The following is a 22,792-nucleotide window of genomic DNA, read 5'->3' on the forward strand; positions in this document are numbered from 1 at the left end:
TTCCTAAGGTATTCTATTAAAAAATAAATAAATAAATAATAATAATAATAATTCTGGGTGGAAACTGAGTTGCTGCAGTTGTTGTTTCTTAGATATGGTAATGAAGTACACCGTATGCATGTACAGTAAATTATCTTTTACTAGAGTCACAGTTATAAAGTAACATTTTCAAAGTGGGAGTTTTGTTTTTATGTCCAGGCACAGCCAGGGAAAATAAGAGTAGTTGCAGTAAACATGACTTCATATTTTTATTGGCATGTACCCACAATTACCCCAGTGTGGAGCAGCGATATAGATACAAACAGATTAAAGTTGTTTTTTCCTAACTAATTCAAAACAAAATAAATGAACAGAAAAAATCTATTGATGTTTTGTTATAGAGAAATGGTTTATACCCAGTATATACTCCAAATGACTAATGCTAGATGGGAAGGAATCCCGACATCTAGACAGCTGGAAATGGGTAAAAACTAAATTGTTTGGGGATTTGTTTAATTTTTAGTTAAGGGCTCAAATTAAAAAAAAAAACTTCTGTAATGAGAAAAAGAAACTCAGTTTATTTATTCCTCCTTCAAAAATTAGCTTACCTGTTTAACTTACATATAAAACAGGTGCGTTTTGCTGGTGTTTTATTTCCTGAAGCTGCTAGCATACATGTCAAAATCCATTTTGGATTTTCAGCTGGTCACTCGTATCCATCATTGGAAAACTATCAATTCAACATTAATTGATCAAAATCTGCCCCAAAACACACATTTACAGTGTTTTTAAATAGTTGATCTGCAGACGTCACGTTTTCTAAACAGCATTTTATTCTTACATCCAAAGCTCAACAGCAACACTTCCTACACATCTCAGCATCTCACAGCTCTCAGACTAGAACACTGACGGCATTTATCTCCCAACCTGAAAACTTTCTCTCTCAGTGACAGGTAACAGGTTCATGCCTGCAAAGATAACCTACAGATGTCAGATCTTCAGCATTTCACCCCACACATGTCCTCTCTTGCAATATATTTGGGATTTTTTTTCTTTTTTTACTTCCTGGGCCATCTCAGCGATCCTATTTAGATGTGCTCAGAAAACTTTCCACTTCCAGGAGGGAAAAAAAGTTTCTATATAGAGTTGAGAGATGAAAAATAACTTGGATGAAAACGTGACCCCTGAAATAGTGTCGTGTAGGTTCTCAGACAACTGGACTTCTTTCTTTCTTGAAGACATTTCACTTCACATCCAGTGACTTATCTAAGTCCAGAACCCTTCAATTAAAGCATTTATGGTGACCCCTGAAAAAGACTGTGCAGTCGCAGTCATTTTGTGTTGTGCATTCAAATGTAAAATGAGCCATTTTGACAATAGCACTATAAAAATGTGTGTCCGAAATGCATAGCATAGTACAGAGTACAGGGTTTTATTGGTGATTTATGGGCAATCGAAAGGCAAAAAGGACTTAATATCCAAAAACTAAATATTAGCCTGTTATGGCAGGCCTGGATGGGTTTCAATCATGGTTGAATACCCAAAACTAACATGTTCGAATTTCTTTTTAGATGTTACACAAAGACCAACATGACTTTGCTAAACTTTACACAACTGTGAACATGACAGAACAAAGGAGGAATGATACTGCCAATGTAGATGGGTTAAAGCAGCGGTCCCCAACCTTTTTTGCACCATGGACCGGTTTATGCAAGACAATATTTTCACGGACCGGCCTTTAAGGTGTTGCAGATAAATACCACAAAAAAACCCAGTACCGGTATAAAAAAAAAAAAAAAAAAGATTTATTCATAACTCACGAGAAAAGACCCAGGGACACCGAGTTAACGATAAAAAAATAACGATAAAGACCATGAAAATCATAATTTTCACCCCTGAGTCTCAACTCTCGCGGCCCGGTGCCAAACAACTCACGGACTGGCCCGGGGGTTTGGGACCACTGGGTTCAAGTGTGAAGCCAAAGACAATCAAAGCCAGCCACCTCTTTAGTTTCCATATTCTTTTAGATTATTTTGCTTTTAGTAAGCACCTTGTGCAATCTTCTAAGTGATATGAAACACATTGAAAAAGACAGCAAACATGAGGTAATGTCCAGCAACATTTTATGTATAATGCATCTCAGTATCACAGAGTCATGTGAACTGTTCTTTTCAGTGGTTTGGGTGCTAGAAAAAAATGGAGCTAAGAAAATTATTAAAAAAAACCTCAGAGTTTTTCCTCCCAAACCCCTTCAGTTCAAAATTATTGTGATCTATTACCATATTTAAGAGGACAACAATTTCTTTTTACAGTTTGTGATTTGTGGCTAAGCATAACCATTAATTAATGCTATTGAATTAGCGGACATTGTATGAAACTATTATATTTGCTAGTAAACAAAAGGTTTGGCAGTAACATATTCGCAACTTTTCAAATTTGTGAATATTTCCCTGTGGATGCAGTTCTGTTTCCTTTAAAATATAATTGCAGTTTAGTTGAATGTGAAAGAAAGTTGAAGAAAAGTCAAAACCGTGGAACGTGATGCACAACATATCCCTCACTGACTTCTGTCATAGTGACCGTGTGAAGATTTTTGATAAATGGAGACAGATAATGCATAAAAAAGAAAGAAAGAAATGAATATCAACACAGGTAGTGCCCGACTACCGACGCCGTCTGAATTTAGAATTTATGTTGTCATACAACATACTCCTGTCAATACCAAGCATGATTTCCTTTCTTTAATCAAAATTCATAGAAAGACTCTGACATGATTTACTGTAAGCCAATGTGATGCAGTTTGCTGTTCTATCACTGCTATGCTGAAAGCAACGCGGAGCTCTGACAACTGCAATCTTCAGAGGGGAATGAGGAAAGGAGGAGGGAGGGAATGAAGGGAGCGAAGGAAACAGTGAGTGGAAATAAAGTCAACAGCAGCTGATTCAGAGAAGCGGTGACAGTGAATCTGTTTACACTCCGTGTTGAGTCTTTTGCTCACCTTGACAGCACTGTAAATAGTAATCAAGACCCAGGCATATCAAATTATAGACCCTGAGTGGAAGGAAGATGGGGTTGAGGTGGCATGTGATGAAGTGACACATGCGAGCAACAATTTATTCACAACATTTATTCTCATTGCAGGGATTTCATACCTGAGTGCCTGCTTTATTACAGAGATGTGCACAGGAGAGCACAGGTCTTCGCCAGCAACTACCCACCCAACCACTGGGAACAGGTGGCACACTAAATCTCAGTTGATGCCTCTGACCCTCTGTTACACGGCACAGGCACAAAGATATATGTGCAGTATGCCGCTTTAAATATCACTACACTTGAAATAAAATCATTACCTAGAAAATCGTTATGATTCATGTTTAAATCTTTAAAAATGAAAGAAGATGCCTCGAAAGGATCCCTGGATTATGTTCTGCTTTTTAATACAATATGAAATGGAATGAAAAGCCATCTGATCAGAGTCTGGTGCCAGATCGATGAGGCCTCGGGGAAAGCCTGGCCTCAGTCCAAACCACAGTGCTTCAAACTACACAGAAACCTCCCCCTTGATTTCTTGCTAGATGAAGGTTTTCTGAGGAGTGAGGGGGAAATTGGACTTCTTGACTTGAGAACACCCTAAAAATTGCATTTATGTTACCTGAGTGATGAAAAGGCCCAACGGCATCCGAGAGGGGTTTTATCATCTGAGACGTTGCCTGTGCACAGAATGGAATTCGGCACTGGACATCTTCCCCTGAAATGTCTATCTGAGAGCAAGGTTCCTCTCTATTAAACCAACTTTGATTTATTCAGGAGAACTGGAAAATGAAATGAGCCAACTTGCAGCTATTTTCTTCCATTCTTTTGCATGTCTCATCTTTTTCGCAGTATCTCACTGGCTCTGAAGGTCAGATTTTCAGGCCCTGTTCCTCAAGTTAATGCAGTCATTTGTCTGTGTGTATTCTCAAGCCTGAAATTAGTCGGATACTTGTATCAATTTAAAGATGTAAAATATAGGTAGACGAGAAAATAAATGACCACTCTGTTTCAGTTAGTGTGGTAATTATGATGCAGCAGTATGAGCTTTTTCTCTCCAGCTGAATGTTACAACTCAATGCCTGTAATTTTTGTGCAGTCATGACTAGAGTAACTGGAGCTTGAAAGATGAGGATCCTGCTTCTCTGGTCCTGTTATGGTTGTTGTGCAGATCATAGACAGTATAAAGGGTGGACATAGCTGGTTTCTGAAATCTTGTTTTTGAAGCCTTTGATGGGATGTGTGGAACTGTAAAACCAATGACTTTACCGTGTTTAATCATCCAGTTTGAAACATTGGATATATGGATGGATTCATGTTAGCACAGTACTACATAGCTGTGCGCTGTGTTAATTTCACAGGACAGTATTGTCTTGTATAGAAAATGGGAAATTCTGAACTTATTCAAAATAATGTCTGCATATTTTGTCGTGAATGACATGTTACACTGACACATTGTTAGAGAGGGGGACAGAACAAAAGAGACAGTATGGAAAAGAGCTGGAATTAATATTAACTAATGATTAACTGCAGATTGGCGTATAAACACATTACGAGTACAAAAAAAAGTGAGTGACTTGGGAACAACAGAAAGTCTATGACATTCAGTAACTTCAAGAGAGCCGGGGTCCAGAGTAAAACCAGAGTTAAACTATTCTCAACTGACTACAGCGACTACCAGTGAAATCGCATAATAACATAATTACTGACATACAACCAGGTTGTAAATACATTAGGGAATTAACTAACAATCTGGGGCCTGTAATTGTTAAATAACCCAAATACAGCACATGGAAACAGTAGTAACTAGTTGTAAACAAATATGCAAATCTTATCAGGTTGATGTCAGTGTAGAAAAAACACAACAGTTCTGAAGGAAAAACGCAAAAGAATCCAGAAACAGGCAGGGAACACATGCAGTGGGTAAACAGATGCTAAGACAAAAGGGAACGACTGGACAATATATACACAAGGATAATCAGGGAAGTGGAAACAGGCAGGAAACGAGACATGACTGAACATAATCAGGGTAATCATACTGTTATGATTCAGTGTTGTAATTGTTTGATTTATGTGTGACTCCTCCCACCAGAGGTTGGCTGTGTTTTTTTTTTTTCTTCTTTCTCAGGTGTGGACACCTGGGTGTGTCTTATTGAAGTCCAGTGCCTGCTGAGTAGTTGGGTGTTCTGGGATTGGATACTTGGTTGATTACCCCAGTACTTAACCACCAGATGACAACCACCTGGTCCCCTCTCCACCACCCCACAGATAGCCTGTGTTTTCCGATTGTTGTTACTTAGAGTGTTTTTGCCTAAAAACGTAGTTAACTGATTAGCAAGTATAACCTGATGTGTGTGTCTGGCGCTAGAGCATTGCTGTTGTAAATAGCTGTAAATAGATTTGTAAAGTAGCTAAAGTAGTTTGTTGTACCTCTTTTATTGTGTATATTTTGTTTTTAAACAAATTTCCCACGCGAGGGAATAATAAAGGTTATCTTATCTTATATATTGTTCACTACAGCAGCCTGGTAGTGGTGAGAAGCCTTTTCTGTTGATTCAGTTTTCTCCTGTTTTTCACTATAGGTAAGTGAATTGTCTGTTGGTTGTTTTGTTTTTTTTTTGTACTGGGAAGTGTAGGGACCGTCAGGGAGTTTTCTTTGTTATTTTGGCATTGCTCACTGCTGACGTAAATAAATGGCGTTGTGTTTTTTGTTTAGCTCTTTCTTGGGTGGTGCGTGAGTGGAGGCCAAATTTCTTGTTGCGTTCAATGCACTCCTAGACCAAGATCGTAACAATACACTGAAGTAAAGCTGAAGATAAGACACAACAGACACAAAATAAAAATTAAAACAGGGAGTAAAAGTAACTAAACACAAGAGGGAAAAAAAACTAAATAGAAGGAATTAGATATAAATAATGTACCATAAATGCTATATAGAAACTTCATTTCAGAAGTGCCATAAATGGAAATCAAAATCTTAACTGAAAGCTAAACTTAAAACATATAAACTAAGGAATAAAAACAGAAGCACAACAAAACTCAAGACCTAACAGGGATATCCAATACTGATGACAAAGGTGTGTACTCTATTACTAATAGAATAGTAATAGAGTTTCTACTGCAAGCAGAAATAGCTGTCCTGGGTTTTTTACCTGTACCACCTCCTTGAAAAAGAGTAACATAAAATATTTTGCTTCTGTAAACCTTCCAAAAACCAAAGCATAATAAAATGTTAGGATGGATTTTGTTAGCACTGGCCAGAGCTGAGCTAACTTGTTCCTTATGCTCATAGGCTTTATTCTAAGCTAAAAATAATAATAAAACAAATACAGTGGAACTCCTACTTATGAAATTAATTCGTTCTTTCGTAAGTCGAAAATTTTCATAAGTCGAAGCACCAATCGCGTGAACGATAGGCTATAGGCTAATTGCTAACTGCAACAACAATACGTCGTTCAAGTGGAACAGCGAAGCGCAAGTACAAAAGCCAAGAGGTTGTCACATGATTCAGAAGGCATTGTGGGCATTGTGGGCTCAGCCAATCAGAGCCAGCGGATTTCGTTACGCGGGCATTTTGCCGTAACACGGGCAGAAATATTGCCGTTAAGTGCCTTCGTAACTTGAATTTTTCGTTAAATGGGGTATTCCACTGTAATAGTGATTTGAGATTTACTGCATCAACTTGAGAGCACTGATGTGTTTATTCCCCTCAAGAAGATCTCGATAGAACGAAAATAATTAAGTGTAAGATGTTTAAGAATGTATATAACCTATCTGTAAAAAAATTAATTACCATCGATAGCTCATATTTATATACACATATATGTGGTGAGTTATATTCATATGTGGTGAGTTAGTAGTGAGGATACTGTCCAAAACCATGCAGTTGTTCTCTTCGCTGTATTTGCGCACAGTTTTTCAAGGTTTTTTTTTTCTCAATGAGCTCAGAGAACTTCCCTCCGTCTCTTCCTCCTTTTCATGTATTCCCAGACTGACTCTATGATGATGAGATCAGGGCTCTGCAGGGAACACACCATCTGTTGCAGGACTTTTTGCTCGTCTTGTCTCTGAAGACAGTTCCTTATGACCGATGAGACACCCTCCAAAAGGCCCGATGCTAAAAATGTTTCACGATGGAGAAGAATCTAAGACTTGCAAATCACTCTATAGCTATGGAGCCTCTGACACACAAGTCGGCAAGAATGCTACTGATCATCAAAGGACATGGTACTGGTGGCAAAAAAAAAAAATCATTTAACACGTTCAGAGTAACAGATATCAGTTTGTCATGGGACTCCTTCTGGAAAAGTCTTAGATCACTGTGGCATGCCGCGGTTTGAAGATTAGATAAATCTCATTGCTCACATCCTTCGAGCTTTTTCCAGCCAATATGTTTCTCCAGCCAATATCCTTCTCTTTTTTCTAAAATGTGTCCCTGCAGAAGACATGTCACTCAGGTCTACATTACTCAATGTTCCTTCGCAGTAACATCCCACAATCCCAGCTTGTGGCGGTACAGCAGATGTTTTATGTTCACGTGCGGTTTGCAGGTACATTAGCTAATTCAGTCAAATCAATTGATCAAGTGTGACATTTGCATCATCTGTTTCTCAGAGTTTAGAAGCCAATCTGATTTACTCTACTCGAGCAGAGACAGCACAGCCTAGTCCTCCTGGGTTTGGAAATGGACTCGTAAATTAAGGCATTGTCCAAGTGCTGGGCGTCAGCGATGAATCAAAAGCATACTCGCACCTTTGAACTTGTAAATGTTCAAACACAAGTCGGCTTCCATCTCCAGGCTTTTGTCACCTTGCAAGAATAATCACACTGAACCCCAACCTTTTTTAACGCGACCAAAAAAGATCGCTGATGGTGTGAAAGCTTTTTCGTTCCACCTCCTGGCCTTATGAAGCCTCACAAACTCGTATCCACACATTTAGCAGGGCAGAGGTTGGGTACAAGGGGGAGCCATTCAGTCATTACATATATGCTGGTGAGCAGCAGCTACAGGGAAAGAAATGTATAGCCACCTAATGGCAAAAAATAACAGCTATTCCTCACTGAGCTGTGTGGGTTTTTTTTTTTTTTGAGTGGTTTATCACATAAAGTAAGTTAGAAGATTAAAACAGTAGGTCGTCAGAAAACATGACTAAAATCGATAAATAAAAATTTAGTCACAGTCCTGGGTCTGCGACCCAGTGTTTTGTGTTTTACTCTGTGAGTTATGGTTTTCTGTATTACGTTTATAATCCCTGAGTTTTAGGTTTCTCTTCTGTTTCTGTGCCTCTTTGTTCATGGGAAGGGCCGTTGTGTTTAGCTTACGCGTCTTAAGTTCAGCCTGTGTGTTTCCTGTTTTACCTCGATAGTTGTGGTCCTTTACTCCCTGTGTCTCGCTATGTCAGATTTATCCAAGCTGTGTCTCCCTCCTGTTGTGCATCCCCCCTCGTTACCTGTTGCGTATTTATAGCGTGTGTTGTCATTTGCTCTTCATCGGTGCGTCTGCTTGTCATCCCCAGTGTAACCTCTGCTCTCCGCTCCTCGCATTTCCAGGTGTTTCTAGTTTCTTGTTTCAGGTTTGTTTTATTTTACGCTTAGTTTTCCCAGTTTAGGTTTTGGCTCGTTTTCTCTGCTCCAGCTGTTGATTTTTTTGTTCAGTGTTATGGCCCTGTCCATAATCTGTTTTGGTGGCTGTTTTTGTCTGTGTCTTTAAGTCTTTGCAGGCCCCGGATTGGATGAGCTGACGGCTGCCGATTGGTCCGCTGATCATGTGGTCGCATTCAAAATCCCTCACCAGCAGTTGTCCCGGGGCAGCCACTGACAGCCAGTGTTGCCAACTTAGTGACTTTGTTGCTATATTTAGCGACTTTTTTTCTAAAAAAAAGACGTGAAAGCGCATATCGCTTTTACTCTCAACAAGCAGTGGGTGCTGTAACGCAGTCAGTTCTTCTTTTACTCTTTTACTGTTGTTGCTGTTTTGTGGATCACAAGGTTTAAAACTACTTATAAACACACACACACACACACAAAGTAACTCCACTAGAGTGCCTATTTCGGGTCACTTTTGCCGGTCCAAGCCCAGATAAAGGAGCAGGGTTGGAATTGTGACATTTAAAAAAAACAATAATTGCTAAAAGAAATTTAATTTGTAATTCTAAATAAATTCTAACTGCATTTAGGACGTTTTTTACTCACTTTATGTCTCTTCCACGATGTTATTTCTCTCTCCAACAACTTAGGTTACAATTACATTAGCATGACCAATTATGCAAATTAGGTGATGATGTCATTTAGCGACTTCTAGCGACTTTTAGGATAACCAATAGCGATTTTCCTTACTGAGGAGGTGTAGCGCTTGTCTTTTGTTTGATGTTTGATTTCACATAGGGTTTTAGATAGCACCTCCTCCTGACTTAGCTTGTTTTATTTGTTATTTTGGCCTTTGTTCACCCCAGAGCTTCATTTTGCAGTGTAGAGTAATAAACCACCGTTCACTAAGAAATTGGTTCTCCCCTGTGTATGGTTTTGGGGACCAGGGCGGGGCAATCTTTTCAAACTTATGTTGCGTTCCTGTACCCATAGACTGGGGCGTAACATTCAGCCATCAATAAAGGCTCTCTTTCTGATATCCTCCACCTTCATCTCCGTTTGCCTGCATTTGGGTCGACTCCTTACGCCATAGGTGTCAAACTCTGGCCCGCGGGCCAAATTTGGCCCACAGCCTAATTAAATTTGGCCCGCAAAGCCATACCAAATTACTATTAGAGCTGGCCTACTGGTATTATACAGCTAATATACATATTGTTTAGTATTAAGCTTTGCTTGTTCCATATTCAGTTTTTCAGCAAAACGTGTTTGAGTCCATAAGAAAAGATTCATTCTTATATCTGGAGGAAGATTTTTTTTTTCCAATAAATATTAATGTTAGCCCCTGCCTTACGCTCTCCCCACGATTCGCCTTTGCAAATTGTGACAAAGTTGAACCCACATCATGGACGTTATCTAAAAATTTTTTAGTAAGAGAAACTTTTTGTTCAAGAATGATTTTCTGTTATCTCTTTATATATTATAATAAAGCAAAACAAACAAAAGATTCTCAACAAAAAACATCATTTGTGATTATAACTTATGATGTTACACTTTCATTTTTTTTTTTACCCAGCAGAGCTATTTGACTTTAACTTTCCTTGTACATTCCAAAAACCAAGCTCTGAAAGCTTTTTCAGCTTTCAGAGCTGAAAAAGCTGAACAATAATGTAAAAACACATATTTGGCTTGGACTGTCACTGAGAATGGGAATAACTATGTGTAGCTGAAATTACAACAGGACAAATGAGTTCATAAGTATTCATCCAGCTTCTTTTCTTTGTCATATTAGCAAATGCTCTAGATTAAAATTTTTGTTTCATCATGTTTCCATCAGATTGGCAAAAACATGTTTGTTTTCTTCCATTTCCTCAAAAATACTTAATTCACTCTGAGCTGAGAAAATTCAGAAGGAGGAAAAATATTCTTCCAACAGAAAAAAAGCCTCGCTCTTACCCACAGCAGTGTGAAGTCTGTTCAGAGTATCGAGCGGAAAAATATGTGTGACATTTTGCTGGATTCAAAGGAAAATATGACGCCCCAACCACACGCTATACAACTCGCAGCTGCATACAAGAAAAACACTCTTGGCAAAAGTATCAGAATTAAAAATGATATTTCTCCCCTTACCTGTAACCTTTTTAAAATTTGTTAAAAAAATTCAAATAAAATCGTACAATTCTTAAATCCAATGAAAACACAAGGGCAACAACAATAACAAGCTCTGTCTGTAATTTAGCAATCACTTAATCTAGCTCCTCTGTCTGTTCCACAAAATCCAAAATCTAAAAACACACAAACCGTTGCACAGGTCGATACGCTCCATCACTACTACGGACACACACAGTAATGATAAGTCCATCCCACATACACTGTTCTGTGGCCTGTAATGCTAAACTAACCTATCTGTATTAATCAGTCGCTGAAAATAATTAATTTCAGTCACTTTTGCTACAGCGTAGGGCCGTTCTATTGTTGACAATGACTTTTAAAACAATTAACAATTAATCAACATTAGGGACCAAATTTAAAAAAAGATTGCTTCCTCAGGTGCAACAAGTGCATTTAGGCGAGAGTGATGTAGACTGGGGAGAGACCTCAGACAGTAGTGAGACAAACACACCGCTGGTAGTGGCGTTTTCAGGGGGTTTAAATGTAAAATGCCACCAGCCTTATCCTTTAAACTACTGTTGTTATTTGCTTTTTTCCTCTGTGCACAGAAGGCTTGGCTGCTAGTGTGTCTCTGTACTCAACTTGTCCACAGTGACCAGGTTGGTACCATTCTCCCCTTTGGTGTCTTAAGATGTCATTAACATGTCAGCCTCCAATTAATCCTTTTCTTTCTCCCCTGTCTGAGCTAGTCTTTAAAACATCCTCTGAGTTTTTTCTAGTTTTACCTTCTCAGTGCTTTTATTCCACTTGCAACTTGCGATTTCACTCTGTCTTTAATGTAGCAATTATTTCTGCAAATATACCAGACTAGAGTAAAAACCAGCAGGAGGGGTATGTCTGGAGTCCCCGCCTCCCTCCCTATTTGTTTGTGTCTCTGTTTCCCTAAAAACAAAAGTGAGAGCTGAAGGTGATTCTCAGGACAAGCAAAAAAAAAAAAGAAGAGGCAGCAGGTGACTCTGCGGGGTTTTCCCTGTGGTGGGGAATAAATTGTGCAGAGTGTGATTGCTTCCGTTCCACCTCCTTGTGGTAATTATCGCACAGATTCCTTTCAAAGGTAGTTAATTAGGACTGGAATTAACTTGAGGACATGTAAAATGAACAAGAGAACACAGGAAGGATAACTTACTGAGGCAAGGGTTCGCTTTTAGTTAACAATGGATTTGAAGCAAATTAAATACATATGTGGGAAGGGTTGAAAAGTGTGAAATCGAGGCAAACTTGTGAGTTTGCAGGACATAAATATTGGCTGTCATGGTGCTCAAAGCTTTTTTTCACGAATCCATCAAAGCTGGTCATTTGCTATTCAGCACTATGACTATACGGCAGGTTAATTGCTGTCAGTACAACCAGCAAATGTCTTAACACATTCTTAATTACAGCCTCTAAGTGGACTCACTGTAAGCCAAACAGAACTACCACCGACTACTGTTATGATGTTGCAGCTGCTGGCTTAGTATCAGCCAAATGAGGAAATCACTACACAGTGAGTGTAGCATAAGATTTACGAAAAGGTCAGTTAATTGCCAAATGTCACCAATGTGTGAAGAAGCCTTGCAGTTATGTGCAAAACTCAAATGACAACTCCCCTTGCTGCACTGAAGAAGACATTTAACTAGCTCTTCTGACAAACAGCCTCAACCTGCTCACTCAGCCTCCCACTCAAGCGTGGTGGGCACGTGACAGCCGTACAGCGGAGACAAACTCGGGGTAACCCCGTTTCTCACAAAGTAGCAGCCTCCATAGTATGAAAAGCGCTGCTTCTTCAGATGATGGTGACCAGCCGTGGCCGAGCGCTAGGACGCTGAAATTTATGGGCTACCGACAATTTACAGTCGCCTCACACAGCTCGACGTGCTCTCTCTTTATTGTGGTATAAACAACGGCAAACGCTGAGGGGAAGGACGTCCGAGTCGAGACAGAAATAAACACTCGTTGGAAATCTGCTGTAAACCTATCAGTCATCGCATCTGAAGCCACTCGTACGCATGTCCTCTGGAATCAATCGGTCTACGCCACACCAAACATTATCTGCAATGACACAGCAGTGAAGCAATTACAGTTTGTGTTGCTGTATATATGTGGTCTTGATGCTCAGAATGATAATAAAAGAAAACACTGAGATTGCTATACTGACTCTGTTCCCACAGTGCACTATCAGCTTTTATATCTTTGACAACACATTACCCTGTAAGCTCCCTGAAGACAGACAAAGCAATTTTGCACAAGTCTGAAAAGTGATGGAAAATGACATCATCCAGTAACCGAGCTGTCCAGAGTCTGTTTCATTGATTTATGACCATGACAGAGGCTGGATCTTTACCATAACCCCGGACCTACATTTCAGTACACGTTATGCACCCAAACTCAAATTGAAAACCAAACATGCTGTAATCTGGGGAGATATTCAGAGCCACTCGGTGTGGGGTTTCATTCTTCTCTCATTGCAATGTAATCAGAAAGAAATGAAAAGCTTCTGGTGGCATTGTTACAGAGACCAGTTTGCATCATAAACTCGGCAGTAAAGTAAAGGCAACAGCACACACATACAGTACAAACATATGCAGAGCAGCAACCCGGCACTAGATGGATATATTTCTTGTCGTGGCAATAGAATATAAAAACGATTCTCCAGCGTTGAGCATCTGGCAGAGTTTGCATGTAAATCACAAACGAGATGGAAAGCCACATTCAGCTACTGCGGGCCACAAAACTGCTTGATGATAGTGTACATCAGTGCTGTTGGTGCAGCCTCTGCATGCAAATGTCGCTCTATAGCTAACAAGTGTTTCAGGGGTGAAGGGATTAGCACAGAGGTAAATTATTAGTTTCAGGGGCTGACAGGATTATGATTTCTTTACTCTGTTAAATGTGGGGAAATGTAGTGAAAACTTGGCTAGCGGTTTTCTTAGCAGACATACAGAAATAAAAGTAAATGAATCCGTTCAAATGCAGTATTGAACCAAAATGATTTCTGATTTATTAATATTTATAACTGCATAGGTAGCAAGACTGTGCTCCAAGAGGGAAAAAAACGTGTAGAAACGTGTGTATATCTGAGTACGGTAGCTGAAACGGTAGCTAGAAGTCTCAGGACACCACCCAGCAAATCGAACAAAAAAAAAAAACAAACAAACAAAAAAGAGAATTACAGTGTACAATGTAATGCTGTTTTCTCCCCCAGTGGTGTGCTGTAAGGCAAATCTAGGTGTGCTGTGGGATCAACATCATTATAACTGCATAAAATAATGACAGATTTACTATAATTTTACTATTCTGCAAAACCCCAAAACAAAAACAGAAGCAAACAAACAAAAGAAAACCAACTTTTGTTCTTGGGTTTTTAAGAAAGTTTTATTTAAGTTTTTATTACTTTCAGTTTTATTTGTTTTTATTATACTTTGGGAGCATTTGTCAAGGCAAAATGTAGGAGCTTCAAAAGAAATATGAAAGGGCAAGTAGACGACTTACAGTATGCACCAAAGTGTCTTCAGGCTGGTTTTGTTGGCCTTTTTTAACACATATTTTTTTAGTTTAGTTAAGTATAATAGTCTGCTTTGGAGGTATTTGTTTCTCACTAGAAAAAGAAAAATGTTCTGCGACAATTGCGCAGCTGCCATGTGGTGGATGTTATTTCAGTATGACACATCAAAGGCCCCCAATGATAGCAAGGAGGCTAACAAAATTTCAGAGGGTGGAAAACAGATCACTATCTAGAGAGGAGAAAACCAAATAATCGCTAGTGTGACCCACAACCTAAAGAAGGAATGGGAAAACAAATATCCGCATAAAAATGAGTCATCTGGACTGTGGGAAAATATCTGATAAGGTTATGGCAGCAAGTCATATGCTAGCGGAGTTTACTTCAGAGCACAAAATTGCAAGTATCATAGGTTAGAATTGCTTTCATCTGACAATACAATCAACAGAAGGATTGGTGCTTTGTCAGATGGCAGATAGCCTTTTTATTTTATGCAGATATGAATAGATGTGCACCTTAACCACAAAAGGTTTGAAAACCACTGCCCTATCATACCTGATACTACAGGTTGATGACACTTCTACAAATGGTGTACTGCTCCATGCCGCCTTGCAAACACACTGTTTAGTTTGTTTTTCATTTTAATGCACCGTCATAAAAATACTGAGAATTGTGAATATCAGTTTAAGTGAATTTTTGAAAAAGGTGACATCATCCTCTGGGGCACAGTAGTTGTTGTTGGCGATGGGGCGACCACATGATGGTGGACCAGACTTATGCCTGACATCTCTACAACACTGAGGCATTGTGCCTAAACCATTTACCACCTTAGTTTACTGTCTTTTTGTGCTAATATTTAACTAAACACAAAGTTCAGCAGAAGTTAATTTGAATGATATGAATGGTTTATATCCTGCATTCATACTGCTTTTTCCCACAACCATTCTGCAGCTTCCTCTTTCTTTTTTTCAAAAGCAAACAGAAAATGCAAAATATTTTATAAACAGTTTTGCCCGACTGCAGCAAACTGACTGAAAAAACATCACTATTTGTACCTCACTCTGACTTATTACTTATTATTGATATTTGTCTTGATACATTTTGGTTTGATTGAAATACTAATTCAATCTTGTGTATGATGTATCATGCCAATTCTTGTTAAAAAAATTATTTTAAATTAAAATAAAATGATTGTCAGGACTATAAATGTGATGAGAAGTCGAGGGTATCTACTCCGGCCAATAAGATATTATTTAGAAATGTAAACCTTGTTATGAAGTGAATCAGATTATAAAAACAAATGAGGACAAGTTAAACTCTTTAGGAATTTAGCCACTGAGGAACAGGGGCTTGGAAAAAATAAAGGTATAGGGGTTCTCCAAAGTTGGGGACATTCATCCTCAGAGAATTGTCTCCATAAAATAGCTGCTCACATATTTCGCGACAGACAAAGACATTTTAGACCTTGATGCTGAACAGAACAACGTGGTGCAAGCTTAGAAAAGCACCAAAAGGTTTTTCCAGCTGGTTAAGGTAATGAAGCAAACGCTCTAACAGCAGTTTAAAATTAATTGGAAGCAGCACATTAAGGTCATTGTTAACCACACTTTCTGCACTTTGTGGCATCAGACCCCATTTCTCTAGCATTTACCCAAACTTAGTTATACGCATTTAATCAAATCCCCCATCCTACTAAGAAATATCAGTCAAGTGTCAACATTCTCTGTTTTTCTCTCCACCCTCCCTTCCTCTCATGCACTCGCTGATCTTTGTTTTCTTTACACAATTTTCCTGATTACTTTCTCTGCACTCAATAGCCTGTTGTCAGGATGTTAAACATGTTGCCGAAGTTTATCTGTGCAACCATATGAATACTGATAAGAACATAGAATGCCTTCAGAATGACAGCCAAAGCAATAGATCAAAACCTAAATTCCTCTATCAGCATGTTTTACCCGAGCAACTGCTGTTTCATCATAACTTAAAAGCAGTTTTTAAAAAGACTCACATCATTTATTTCCTCTCTCTCTCCCTGTCTGTCCCTGCCTCTTTTTTCCTTGTTCATGGTTCTAGTCTCAGGGGTCTTGATTCCCGCCTCGGTTCTTTCACAACTGCATCCCTCCAGTGGAGGGTTCAGGACCAAACAGATTTGTTACCCTGGGAGGTGAAGGCATATGAAGGAGGAGGAAGAGGAGGAGGAGGCAGGGAAGTGTGTTTATGTGCACAGTGGGGAAGGGAGGGGAGTCATTCTAATCGCAAATCTAACCATGACACATGAATGCAAATCAACCTTCACACTTCCCCCACCCATTCTCCTCCATTCCTGAAAAGTGACTGCATCAATTCATTATGAAAGAAATGTAAGGCTGTCTGCGGTATGTTTTCTATCCACATAAATAAGTTACCATTGTAAAGGTACATCACAAAGTGCTAATACTGAACACACAATACTTGCTTGCTTTAGTATGCTTTAACACTGAAGTCCTCTTACTCATTTGAATAGATACAATCTGCTGTTGTAACGAGGGCACCAGTGATGATGGGGTCCAGAAAAGGTAACACAAGATCATCCAGAAAAATGCTCAAATAACATCAAGATTTGGATTTCATACATTTTCCCAGTCTCCTGTGTTTAGGTCCTCTCTCCTGAGAAATAACGCATATTAACACACATAATCTTTGTTTATAAGGATGACCTCCTAATGACCTAAAACTTACTGCAAGGTTACAAGTTTGATGTTCCAATGTTAGTGCATTGCAAAGATTTTTGTCAAGCTCATATTAAAAAACAATACATTGAGGTTTTTATAACTACATGATGACAAAGTCGGGGGCTTTCTTTCATTGCTTTTCTTCAAAAAACTGAACATTGCTTAAATGTTGGAAACGACTTAGAAATGGGTTAATAAAAATAGTTTTTCCTTGGAAAAATCAGACAAGAAATAAATAGAAACTATTATGAATGTCGGACCTTGATATCTTACTTACATTTTTCTACATGGCTACATGAAGGGCACGGTACTTGTTGCACTGGCACTGAACATTGGCATTGGACAAATATGGATAACTGTGCTGAAGTGTTTTATTACATTATGAGGCCCGGTGTGCTGTACAGTGATGTATGACAGGAAGAGGTGACTTCCAACTTCTTTTCACCGCTGCAAGGGCATTGCTTTTTATAATAGCAGGATGTATTTATACCCTGGCAGTATTTTACTTTAGTCCTCCTTCCTCAGCAGCAAACATGACACACTGAAGGGAGGTCCTGTCAGTCACAAATGTATAGATAGATGGGTAAATATATCAAAGGATTGATGGTAATATGTCCATTACTCTGAGAATAATCTTGCGCTCTTGTTTCACCTTGGTCTCCATCCGTTACAGCTCTACTGTACCTGTGACATATACTACTCTCTACAGCCTGGTTGCTTCATGCTGAGGCCCAACAGTAGGCGAACAAGCAGGCTCTTTAATATTTCAGTCAGACTCCCAGCAGACTGATAGCTTACAGGGGCAGCCATGCAGGGCGCATAGCCAAGGTTAGCTGTAACATCAACCTCCCTACATTTGAACCTGAACGCTGTACTACCGCATACACAGAAAGGAGAGCTGTACTTCACAATTTCCTTAGTTCAGGTCAGAGTTCCACATCACATAATGCTTCAAATTTAATATGAGGCTGGCAAATCCTGAATTAAGTACTCTGTGTCGTTCTTAGCTTTTTTTTTTTATGTTAAGAGTTTTCTAAGCTGTTAAATTAAGCCGAAACGGATCAGTTTCTGTTTGATATTACGGCATGTGTGACACGCTGCAATTAAAATGATTACATTAAATATTCCTTTAGGAGAAGTTTTTAAGTCAAAGGAAGGAAACTCACTGTCATTACACCGATTAGAAACAATCAGTTTCAGTCCTAGTTTGACTACTACAAACTAAAACTGACTTTATTTTGAGTATGACTAAATAAAGTGTTCATTTGGTCTAATACAAATAATTTGGTTTGATACAAATATGACTTCTTTCAGTTAAAAATATGGTATAAATTTTAATGTTATTCATGTTTAACGGTTCACTTTTGTTTCACTCATGTTTTATGTTTTTGTTTTTCTGGCAGTGCGCCTTCTACCCTGGAAGAAAGATGACAGTAATAATGTCCATCGAATATTTAACATTCCTAAAATGATACAATAATTTCTGTAGATAAATTACTAGTGTATATATTATTAATTCTAATAAAATTAAAATGACCAAAATCTAAAAGTGTTACACTTTTTCAACAAAATACTAAATATCAAGTTGTCATTGCGGAAATATTATAAATAAGACTTTGTAATGTCACATGGTTGCATAGGCAGAAATTGGGCAACAAATGACACATAGATACTTTGTTCCCCCATAAATTCTCTTTAAACTCTTTAAAGTGATTGCGTTGACTGTCGTTCCCCACACAGATGCTTCATCTGGTCCAAACATACAGCAGGAGCTGCTACGCTAGATGTACAAGAGCATATAGGCATTTCAAACAAAACAAACATCAAAACCTCTCCGAGGGCAACTGCTGCGGGAGACATGTTTTGAAATGGAACACATCATTACCCACAGCGAGCTGTCAATCATTGTCAGGTGCATAAAGATGAAGTTGCCATATTTAACTTTCCCTGTTGCCCGCATTAACACATGTCAGAGGAAACAGAAGACCATGGACTTGGGCACCAACAGGGTTTTATTATCAGATTTTTATTCACACAAATCAATCTAGTAAAACCTATTTTGAGAGGATCTTTTGGAGATAAACTAGCATCCGTTAAAGAAACCTAAGAAAGACATGCAGACAAACTTGAAGCTCCAAATCAAGATGTGAGGGGGAAAAAAAAGAAGAAATAAAATGTAGGTCGCCTAATCTGACTCACTGTGACTGGGGGGTACATAGAAGAAGAAAGAGAAGCAAATCAACTAATACAGCCAATTAAACCTCCTCCACCCCCACTCCACCCTTCTTTAGCGCACACTTCAAAGTGCTGCCATCAGCGGATGGCAATAAAGTGAATGAGCTGGCTGTAAATGGACTTGGATGCTGAGGATGCTGAGGCAGGGGACTGTCAAATGATGCTCATCACATAGAGACAACAGTGTTGCCATGTTATAAGAGCGAAATGGGTGTCCCACACCTTCATGCAGAAGGAACAAACCCCACTGAGACTGGGAACATAATACAGCACAAAAGAGAGCAGCCGGTTATTGAGTGAAGGGACATTTCTTTTGATAGCCGGTTGGTTGTGTCTGAAGAAAGCAGAGCTACATTATTAACGCTCCGTGTCAGTATGTCCTAAAAGACACAGGCATCTTTTAGCAGGAGCTCTGAAATGACACCCCCTCTTGACGACCTGCCCAATGTCTAAATCTGACAAAATACAGAGTCGGAGTGTTTTTGTGAAATGGAGGATAGGCTCGCTGTAAGCCGAGTACAGTCGTCTCCACGGGGGATGGGCAGGAGAAGAGATTTTTATTTTCCAGCTCCAGGTAACGCTGTTTGAAAGAGCAGAATTGGGGCGTCTCATTACACAAAATACATTTCACACAGATCCCTTCCTTTACATAAAACCCTCAAGTTTTCTGCCCTTCTTCTTCTTTTTTCCTCCCTCTGTCCTTTCAGAAATTCTCCTCTCTCCCTCTCCCTGGCTTTCTCTGTTTCCCTTCCAGAGCCCAGCTGTTTTGCGTCCTGCTGGGCATTCGCAATGGGACAATTTCCACACAGATCTGAGCGCCATTTAAATAAACATCAACAGAAGATGTCAGAGGGAGACTGTGAATAACACCAGGGGCTTATCCACTTCCACCAGCTTTAAAGAGGGAAGAGGAGCCATCCAGTTCCTTCATTTCTGTCTGTCTGCATGCTGTTTAAAATAATCAGCAACCGGCCATTGCTACTTTGGCTTTGGCTGCGTCCACTTTATGTAAGCCAGAAAGGCCAGGACTCAGCTCCTGGTAGGGCTGGCTCCCTGCTTTCCTGGAAAGGTTTCTCATATAGACATTTTTTCTGTTCCCTTGCATTATCAGTGCTGTGCTTGATTCTTGGTTAATTGTGATTCCAAAAGGCTTTTCAACAGGAAAGCGAAGCGCTTAAACGCATTATGTGTGAGGATGCTATATATCCCTCGAACAAACAAAGCATCTAGAGTTGCCTATGGCTCTACTTTGAAATAATGCAAGAAAAAAACAGCTGTGACAGAAGGATGGTTCCTGTGGATCATCATTTTTTTTAAGATTATGTGTATAAATATAAAAATAATTGCTTTTTCTCACAGCCTTTCCAATCGCAATCAGAAGCATCAGCGGCAATCTGAAGACCTTGACACAGCCCGAGCTAACTCTTCTTCACAGACCTCTATCTCTGCTGCCTTCTCTCTTCTTTTGTATTTGCATTGCTAAGCTGTTGGCAGCGCTTGTCATTTTGTTTCATAAGTGATAGCAATTACTATTCCAGCACCCAGGATCAAAGAGACACCAAAAGGAGGTTTTTAAACAGTAGAAAACACTGTTCCCCCTCTTCTGTTTACACTGATAGAGGCTGAGGCCTCGGAGGCTGACTGACTGTGAGTGACAGAATGGGAATACACCTCCTGTTTTAATCCCGGAGAAGGGGGAAAGACAAAGGGAAGGAGGAGAGGAAGGAAAAGGAGATATTTCCACAATAAAAGGCAAACTGTACCATTAAACAGAAACCTCCCTGCTGCTTACACTGGATTAGTCAAATTACTGATTGTTTTCCAGCTCTGAAAAAGGTGGATGCATTGAACTGAATCATAGTAACGCTACTCGTAGTGAGACGGCGGGGGTTTCAGTTCAAATAATTGGAGATTCATTTTAGTAAAACAAAGAAGGATGAACAATGTAGCTTGTCTATGTTGTCTGCATTGCATGTCTTCACTACCCAGTGCACATTTCTTCATATCTGGAGTGACAGTAGACTATTCCAGCACTACTAAATTTAGTAAAGAGCAGACTGCCTCCCTAAAAGATTGTGTAATCACATAACAACTCTGTTGTGGGTTCAACTTGGCCAGTTTTGCAACCTTGATATCACATTCTCTTGTTGGAGATTTAGACATGCTTAATAACCAATTTGCGAAACCTGAGCCAAACAACCCTGTTTTTGTGTTTTACTCAATTAAATAAATGGAGCACACCTGCAGGGTGTAGGTAATAATTAGTTCACAGTTAAAAATAAATAAATAAACATTTTCACATTCTATAAATCAACTCACCGAGTGTGAACCAGCTACTTTATGGGCAAACTCTTCTGAACGTGATCACTTTATTAAGTTCTTGTGTAAAGTCATGTTGAACTGTTAACTGCTAAGAATTAGTATTGATGTCTAGTATCTCAGCTAGCTTTGTGAATATTGCTTTTATTCCGCTGCACACAGTCTTTTAATTTAAACTGACAAGAAGTGTGTTTAAATAAAATAAAAAAAAGTCCAACTTGAGATGTTTTCAGCGTAGGAGTTGAAACATATTAGTGCGACTCTAAAAGAGGGCATCGGCTAATAGTCTGAAATGTAAATTAAAATGTTGTTGCCCTGGTCACGATACTTGTACTGTGGGATTAATCTGCAGTGTAGTGACAAGCCCAGCTGAACAATGTGCAATGCCTCCCCTCTACTCCCTGGACAATTCTCCCTGACACGCAGAGGACAGCTTCCTGGCCCTCTTCCTCTCACTGTAATGGAGGTCGGATGCTGCTTTTCCGCATTTCTGCCCACATTAGCATCTCTAGTTAATTGGCACCATTTGCTCAATGGCATCGCTTGAGTTTGTAAATTACTTTTACAATTGTCGCTAATTATCAAGCTCGATGAGTGGAATTGGCGCGATTGGTCCCCAGTGGAGCAGAAACACAACAGGCGGAGGAAGGATTAAGACTCTGGGGGCAACAAGAGGAGCTGGCTAGCTGAGAAATACGGTAGCGCTACATGCTAATCAACAGAGGATTACATACAGATGGTGCTACTGTAGCGCTGCCTCTCTGGGCCACATGCTAGATGAACTACTGATGCACTTTGGCTGTGTCCTCAAGAAATCATATAAATTCGAATTATTTTTTTTCCATTTAATTTATGTGGAATTGTTTGCAGAGTATCTGGCAACAAATAATACAGAAATAAGTGAGCCGACTAAGTTTGTCTAATCTACCTTAACATGAAACTATAGCCTGCAGAATATTTAATAACTTGCTCTGTCACTCTGGATTCAAACAGCCTGTCAAGCTGCACAAACATTGACATCGATTGAAGGTTTTGCACTTGTTGTAAGATAGACGTAAGCAGAAGCAGCTTATATCTCTTAGCTTTAAAACTACCGGCCACAACTGTGGTTTTACACAAGACTGAGACATCAGCAGTAGGCAGTGTTGGGAAGGTTACTTTTAAAATGTATTCCATTACAGAATACATGCCCCAAAATGTATTCTGTAACGTATTCTGTTACGTTACTCAATGAGAGTAATGTATTCTGAATGCTTTGGATTACTTAATATATTATCATGCTGTT

The 22,792-nt window shown here is 39.3% G+C and overlaps 1 protein-coding gene and 1 pseudogene across 3 annotated transcripts in view; both read right to left on the reverse strand.

Moving 5' to 3' along the window:
• Window positions 1-22,792, reverse strand: part of ntrk3b (neurotrophic tyrosine kinase, receptor, type 3b) — a 246,509-nt gene that overhangs the window by 63,872 nt on the left and 159,845 nt on the right. The window lies entirely within an intron of this gene.
• The window catches only part of LOC146526115 (uncharacterized), a 152,491-nt pseudogene that overhangs the window by 39,974 nt on the left and 89,725 nt on the right, over window positions 1-22,792 (reverse strand). The window lies entirely within an intron of this gene.

The sequence above is a fragment of the Neolamprologus multifasciatus genome, chromosome 1, assembly GCF_963576455.1.
Source record: "Neolamprologus multifasciatus chromosome 1, fNeoMul1.2, whole genome shotgun sequence".
NCBI lineage: Eukaryota > Metazoa > Chordata > Actinopteri > Cichliformes > Cichlidae > Neolamprologus > Neolamprologus multifasciatus.